Source organism: Staurois parvus, unplaced genomic scaffold (assembly GCF_062004578.1).
Source record: "Staurois parvus isolate SC_StPar_1 unplaced genomic scaffold, SC_StPar_1.0 ptg000234l, whole genome shotgun sequence".
Lineage (NCBI taxonomy): Eukaryota > Metazoa > Chordata > Amphibia > Anura > Ranidae > Staurois > Staurois parvus.
The window spans coordinates 5,552,820-5,559,364 of NW_028318030.1; the positions used below are offsets into that span (position 1 = coordinate 5,552,820).

Genomic DNA, 6,545 nt, shown 5'->3' on the forward strand with positions numbered 1-6,545 from the left:
ACTCTAATCTGGCCTTCCTGTTTTTGAGGCTCACCAATGGTTTACATCTTGTGGTGAACCCTCTGTATTCACTCTGGTGAAGTCTTCTCTTGATTGTTGACTTTGACACACATACACCTACCTCCTGGAGAGTGTTCTTGATCTGGCCAACTGTTGTGAAGGGTGTTTTCTTCACCAGGGAAAGAATTCTTCAGTCATCTACCAGAGTTGTTTTCCGTGGTCTTCCGGGTCTTTTGGTGTTGCTGAGCTCACCAGTGCATTCCTTCTTTTTAAGAATGTTCCAAACAGTTGTTTTGGCCACACCTAATGTTTTTGCTATCTCTCTGATGGGTTTGTTTTGTTTTTTTCAGCCTAATGATGGCTTGCTTCACTGATAGTGACAGCTCTTTGGATCTCATCTTGAGAGTTGACAGCAACAGATTCCAAATGCAAATAGCACACTTGAAATGAACTCTGGAACTTTTATGTACTCATTGTAATTGGGATAATGAGGGAATAACACACACCTGGCCATGGAACAGCTGAGAAGCCAATTGTCCCATTACTTTTGGTCCCTTAACAAGTGGGAGGCACATATGCAAACTGTTGTAATTCCTACACCGTTCACCTGATTTGGATGTAAATACCCTCAAATTAAAGCTGACAGTCTGCAATTAAAACACATCTTGTTTGTTTCATTTCAAATCCATTGTGGTGGTGTATAGAGCCAAAAATGTTAGAATTGTGTCGATGTCCCAATATTTATGGACCTGACTGTATACCCCTAAATCCCATCCCAAAAACACCCACTAAGTGATGGTGTCACACAGTACAATTAAAAAGGTGCAGGCTGAGATAAGGACAAAGGGCAGCACAAAAATAAAAAGAAGGGCAAATACAGCCCTGGCCAAACGTTTTGAGAATGACACAAATATTAATTTTCACAAAGTCAGCTGCTTCAGCTTTTTGTCAGATGTTACTATGGTATACTGAAGTATAATTACAAGCATTTCATAAGTGTCAAAGGCTTTTATTGACAATTACATTAGGTTTATGCAAACATGTCAATATTTTCAGTGTTGACCCTTTTTATTTTCAAGACCTCTGCAATTAGCACTGACATGCTGTCAATCAACTTCTGGGCCACATCCTGACTGATGGCAGCCCATTCTTGCATAATCAATGTTTGGAGTTTGTCAGAATTTGTGGGGGGTTTTTGTTCACCCACCTCTTGAGGATTGACCACAAGTTCTCAATAGGTCTGGGGAGATTCCTGGCCATGGACACAACATTTTGCTGTTTTGTTTCCCAAGCCACTTAGTTATCACTTTTGCTTTATGGCAAGGCGCTCCATTATGATGGAAAAGGCATTGTTGTTGTTGGGAGAAGTTGCTCATGGAGGATGTTTTTGTACTATTCTTTATTCATTCCCACTCCCTTGGCTGACAAGCAACTCCACAAATGAATGGTCTCAGGATGTTTTACTGTTGGCATGACACAGGACTGATGGTAGCACTCACCTTTTCTTTTCCGGACAAGGTTTTTTTCTGGATGCCCCAAACAATCGGAAAGGGGATTCATCAGAGAAAATGACTTTACCCCAGTACTCAGCAGTCCATTCCCTGTATCTTTTTCAGAATACTAGTCTGTCCCTGTGTTTTTCCTTGGAGAGAAGTGTCTCCTTTGCTGCCTTTCTTGACACCAGGCTATCCTCCAAAAGTCGTCGCCTCACTGGGTGGGCAGATGCACTCACACCTGCCTGCTGCCATTCCTGAGCAAGCTCTACACTGGTGGTGTCCCGATCTCACAGCTGAATCAACTTTAGGAGAGGGTCCTGGAGCTTGCTGGACTTCTTGGATGCCCAGAAGCCTTCTTCACAACAATTAAACTTCTCTCTTTGAAGTTCTTGATGATCTGATAAATGATTGATTTAGATGCAATCTTAGTAGCAGCAATATCCTTGCCTGTGAATCCCTTTTTGTGCAAAGCTATGAGGACTGCACATGCTTCCTTGCAGGTAACCATGGTTAACAGAGGAAGAACAATGATTTCAAGCACCATCCTTCTTTTAAAGCTTCCAAGTCTGTTATTCTAACTCAGTCAGCATGACAGAGTGATCTCCAGCCTTGTTCTCTTCAACACTGACACCTGTGTTAATGAGAGAATCACTGACATGATTTTTTTGGGGGGGATTAAGTTCATTTTCATGGCAAGGAGTGACTTTGCAATTAATTCCAATTCATTTGATCCCTCTTCATAACATTCTGGAGTATATGCAAATTGGCATCATGAAAACTGAGGCAGAAGACTTTGTGAAAATTAATATGTGAAAATTAATATTTGTGTCATTCTCAAAACTTTTGGCCAGGGCTTTACGTTACCACTCATGTTCTTTCTGAAATGGGAAAGAGGGACACCTTTAACCTCTTCAGCTTTTTGGACAAATCTTCTGTTATGACCATGTAATCAGGTGGGTTTTAGTCCTCTCTTGTTTAGCCCTAAATTTAGTATTTCAAAGTCTGAAGAAATTAGACAACCTTACAGCTGCAGTAGCAGCATGAGCTAGTTTCAGATTTGCTCAGCTGGCTCTGGACTTTTGTGTAAAAATTAGCTCGATGACTGTATGAGCTGCCTGATTACTTTTATATGCTCACGGGGTGCGAGCAATAATTTTAGGTTCCTCATTTATAGTTATAAACTGATGAGCTGTGAAGGCATGCAAGGTGTCACATACTGAATATATTGAGTATAGTAATTTTTCGCCATTTCATGAGCGCACACAGTTTTGAGGCTTGACATATTTTATATCTATTTACTTAACACTAGCTCAGTTTAATTGTGGATAAAATTGTGCTTGCGTGCCCTAAAATTCATTTTAGCTTTTTGTTTTCCTACACATATAGATTTGATAAACAGTTGCGTAAATACCAAGCAAAAAATTACAACTGTCACCTTTAATTCTGCAAGGCCTCTGCATTCTGAAAGTATACAGTATAATGTCCTGGTGGTTTTAAGTACATTTACAGAAAAAAAATATGCTGATTTTATTATGTGTGTGATAAATGAAAAAAAAAATGCTCCAGAGTAGAAGTGGTTAAGCAAAAACTATGCAGGTGAAAGACACTCCCAGCCAAACCCTCCTTACATGCCTATGAAGAATTTAACTAGCTGCCGACCGCAGATAGCTGAATGACGGCTGCACTGCGGCCGGCCAGTTCTGAGTGGACGTCATATGACGTCCTCCCAGAACGCGCTCTCCTGCGCGCCCCAGGGGGCGCGCACCCGGCAATCTCCGTGATCGCTGTGTCCTACGGACACAGCTGATCACGTGATGTGGTAAAAGGCCAATCACAGAGGCCTTTTACCACGTGATCAGCGGTGTCCAATGACACGCTGATCAGAGGGAAATGCAAGTGCCGGTTCTCGGCTGCACTTTCCTCACGCTGTCAGATCGTGAGGAAAGTACTGCCGAGAACCGGCAGTTGTCAGAGCCCTGATGATCGGTGCCCAGCAGTGCCACCCGCAAGTTCCGCCCACCTGTGCCCAGCAGTGCGCCCACTAGCTCCGCCCACCTGTGCCCAGCAGTGCACCCACCTGTGCCCAGCAGTGCACCCACCTGTGCCACTCTGCAGTGTCACACACCTGTGCCCAGAAGTGCCACCTACCTGTGCCCAGCAGTGCCACCCACCTGTGCCCACCCACCTGTGCCCACCAGTGCCACCCACTTGTGCCCACCCACCAGTGCTGTCCACCAGTGCCACCCACCAGTGCAGCCCAGCAGTGCTGCCAGTCAGTGCCGCCAGTCAGTGCCCAGCAGTGATGCCAGTCAGTGCCGTCTATCAGTACCCATCATCAGTGTCACCTATCAGTGCCGCCTATCAGTGCTGCATATTAGTGCCGCCTATCCGTGACACCTCATTAGTGCTGTCTATCAGTGCCGCCTATCCGTGCCACCTCATTAGTACTGCCTATCAGTGCCCTTTAGTGCTGCCTATCAGTGCCCATCAGTGCCGCCTATCAGTGCCCATCAGTGCTGCCTCATCAACGCACATCAGGGAAGGAGAAAAATTACCTGTTTGAAAAATGTTATAATAGAAACAAAAACTTTTTTTTTCCAAATTTTTTGCACTTTTTTTTATTTATAGCGCAAAAAGTAAAGCGCCCAGTGGCGATTACCACCAAAAGAAAGCTCTATTTGTGAGAAAAAAATGATCAAAATTTCATATGGGTACAATGTTGCATGACCGCGCAATTGTCAATCAAAGTGCGGCAGCGCTGAAAGCTGAAAATTGGCCTGGTGAATAAGGGGGTATAAGTGCCTGGTAGGCAAGTGGTTAAACATGCAAAAAGGTAAATCGGTGAGAGCTTTGTTTTTTTTCAAAACAACATTTTCTTTCTTTACCCTAGGTTCTCCCTGCGTTTTCCACAGCATTTTGCAGAAATGCACTACAGTCCATTTAACATGAGTTCCTATGGGACACATTCACATCTCCCTGTTTTCCCCCGGTGTGTTTTTTAGAAAGGGTCAGGGAGTTTTTTTAACGCAAAAAGTTGCGTTTTGTGGTTTTATAGACTTCAATGGAAATTCTGCAGAAAATCATGTAGTGCGCTTTTGCTGAGTTTTAAATCTGCCTAGCAACAACCCCCCACAAAACACAGCAAAAACACAAAATGCACTGGAAATGGATCAAAAGCAAACTGCATAGGTGTGAATCTAGCCTTATACTGGCTTTTCAAAATAACAAATGCAATACAGAAAAAGGTTTTGTGCAGGTTGACACTTTTCGTAGTTAAGGAACACATTTTTATAAGGTCTGCGAAGTATAGCAGAACGGTAAAATTTGGTTCCAAAAGAAGGGCAGTTATGAGCTGTGGTATTACTGCAGAGAAAGCATAAACAGATGATCATTTCCCCCCCCCAAAAAAAGTTCCATTCCTTGAACAGCACAGAATTAAACATAAATGCTTACCAAGAATTGTATGAAGCAGATACTTTCATTTCTCCTGTAAAAGAGCTAACACTTTCACTTCCTGGGCACTGCAAGTCAGAAGATCATTACATCATCAAATGAGCCCTTTTCCTGTTTGGACTGGTGACAGTCCTGTACTTTCAGTTGGGGGAGGTGCTTTACGCTTTTACAACACAAGACAATGTTTACCTTTTTTTTTCTTTATATTAAAAGTGACATTTCATTCATTTCTATATATCACATTTTCCTGTGGTGTGGAGAATGGGAGACTTCAAATGAGCCCCAGTGCTGTTTAGAAAATTGCAGATGTACTGCATTTTTTCACCTCTATGCTCTGCACATGGCTGCCCAGTTGTGGCGTGAACGGAACGCATTGAAAAAATTGTGAGTGCAGAAAAAAGCACAGAACAAGCCCTTAGCCGTGATGCACACCAGAGCTTACATGTGGCTAGGGTGCAGAGAGATCAGGCGGCACAAGCTTTATCTTAAAATTTCTTTTACTGTGTCAGGTGCTCACCAGTGGAAAATATCAAAGCCCATATCCACGCTGAACATAAATTAAAGCGGAGTTCCAGCCGTTTTAGTGTTTATTAAAAGTCAGCTGTAACAAAAACTGTAACAATGAAAAACAGCAAACCCAAATACTCCTGCGCTTGCGGATGGACTCAGCATGGGCTATGGCTACATCTTGGATGTCCTGGAATGTGAACTTCTTGCTGTCCTCAATGGACCGGGGTAGTCCAAATGCACTGGATATAAAGAAAACAAACAGAGGACACACTGGCCCAGTGCATTATCGTAAAAACACTTATTGAGGTAATAAAAATAGGTATCGTACTCACAAATGACATAGCTGTCAAAGGCACATTGTAAAGAACAGCACTGTCCAATCCACACTACGTGGCCATCCACAATGGGAACCCTGGACTTTTAACAGGCTAATGCGTTTCGATAAACAAAAACTGTAGCTGCTGACTTTTAGTAAACACACACTTATGTACTCACCCGTGCCGTCCCTTCTCTACGGTACCGGCATCTCAACTGTGGGCACCAGTTTGTGGCTTCACAGCCTGGTTCCCACTGCGCATGCACGAGCCGTGCCTCCTAATTGCTCCAGCAGTCTTCGGGGACCTGTGAAAGTTCCCAGGAGACTGCGGGAGGGAGGAGGGGGCTGAACATCCAGCTCACTTAGCCATGGCGAACTGAGCCGGAAGTGGGAGTGGGTACCTATCAAAAACAGAGGGGGGAGGAGGCAAATAAGAAGAGCTTCTACTTTTTAGTGGAACTCCGCTTTAATTCCAGTAGTGCAGTAGAAATGCAATACCTACATGCTGTAAGCTGCCAAAGCTTGCTTCCTTAAGGGGGTACACATGTGACTCATAACAGACCTGCTAACCGGTGTGCCAGTTTGTGCCAGATCAGTGCACTGCATAAGACAGAAATATGTATTTCCCCAAAACTGGATATGAGCATGGGGAGGTCCCTAGACTTGTCCCTCCTCCATGGGAGCAAGTTCCTAGGCTATCTTGCCCTAAAAAGCAAGTTTATGTCCCTACCTACTTTCCCTACATTGCAGGGCTCACCACAAGGCCACAG

General features: G+C 43.8%; 1 long non-coding RNA gene across 2 annotated transcripts in view; it reads right to left on the reverse strand.

Moving 5' to 3' along the window:
• Nucleotides 1-5,007, reverse strand: part of LOC149460161 (uncharacterized) — a 30,047-nt gene extending 25,040 nt beyond the window's left edge. The window contains exon 1 of one of the 2 annotated variants that reach the window (XR_016313131.1): nt 4,950-5,007. This is a non-coding gene — a long non-coding RNA (uncharacterized LOC149460161). The remainder of the gene's footprint in view (nt 1-4,949) is intronic. The other variant, XR_016313132.1, reaches the window with a different exon arrangement.
• Nucleotides 5,008-6,545: the final 1,538 nt, after the last annotated feature.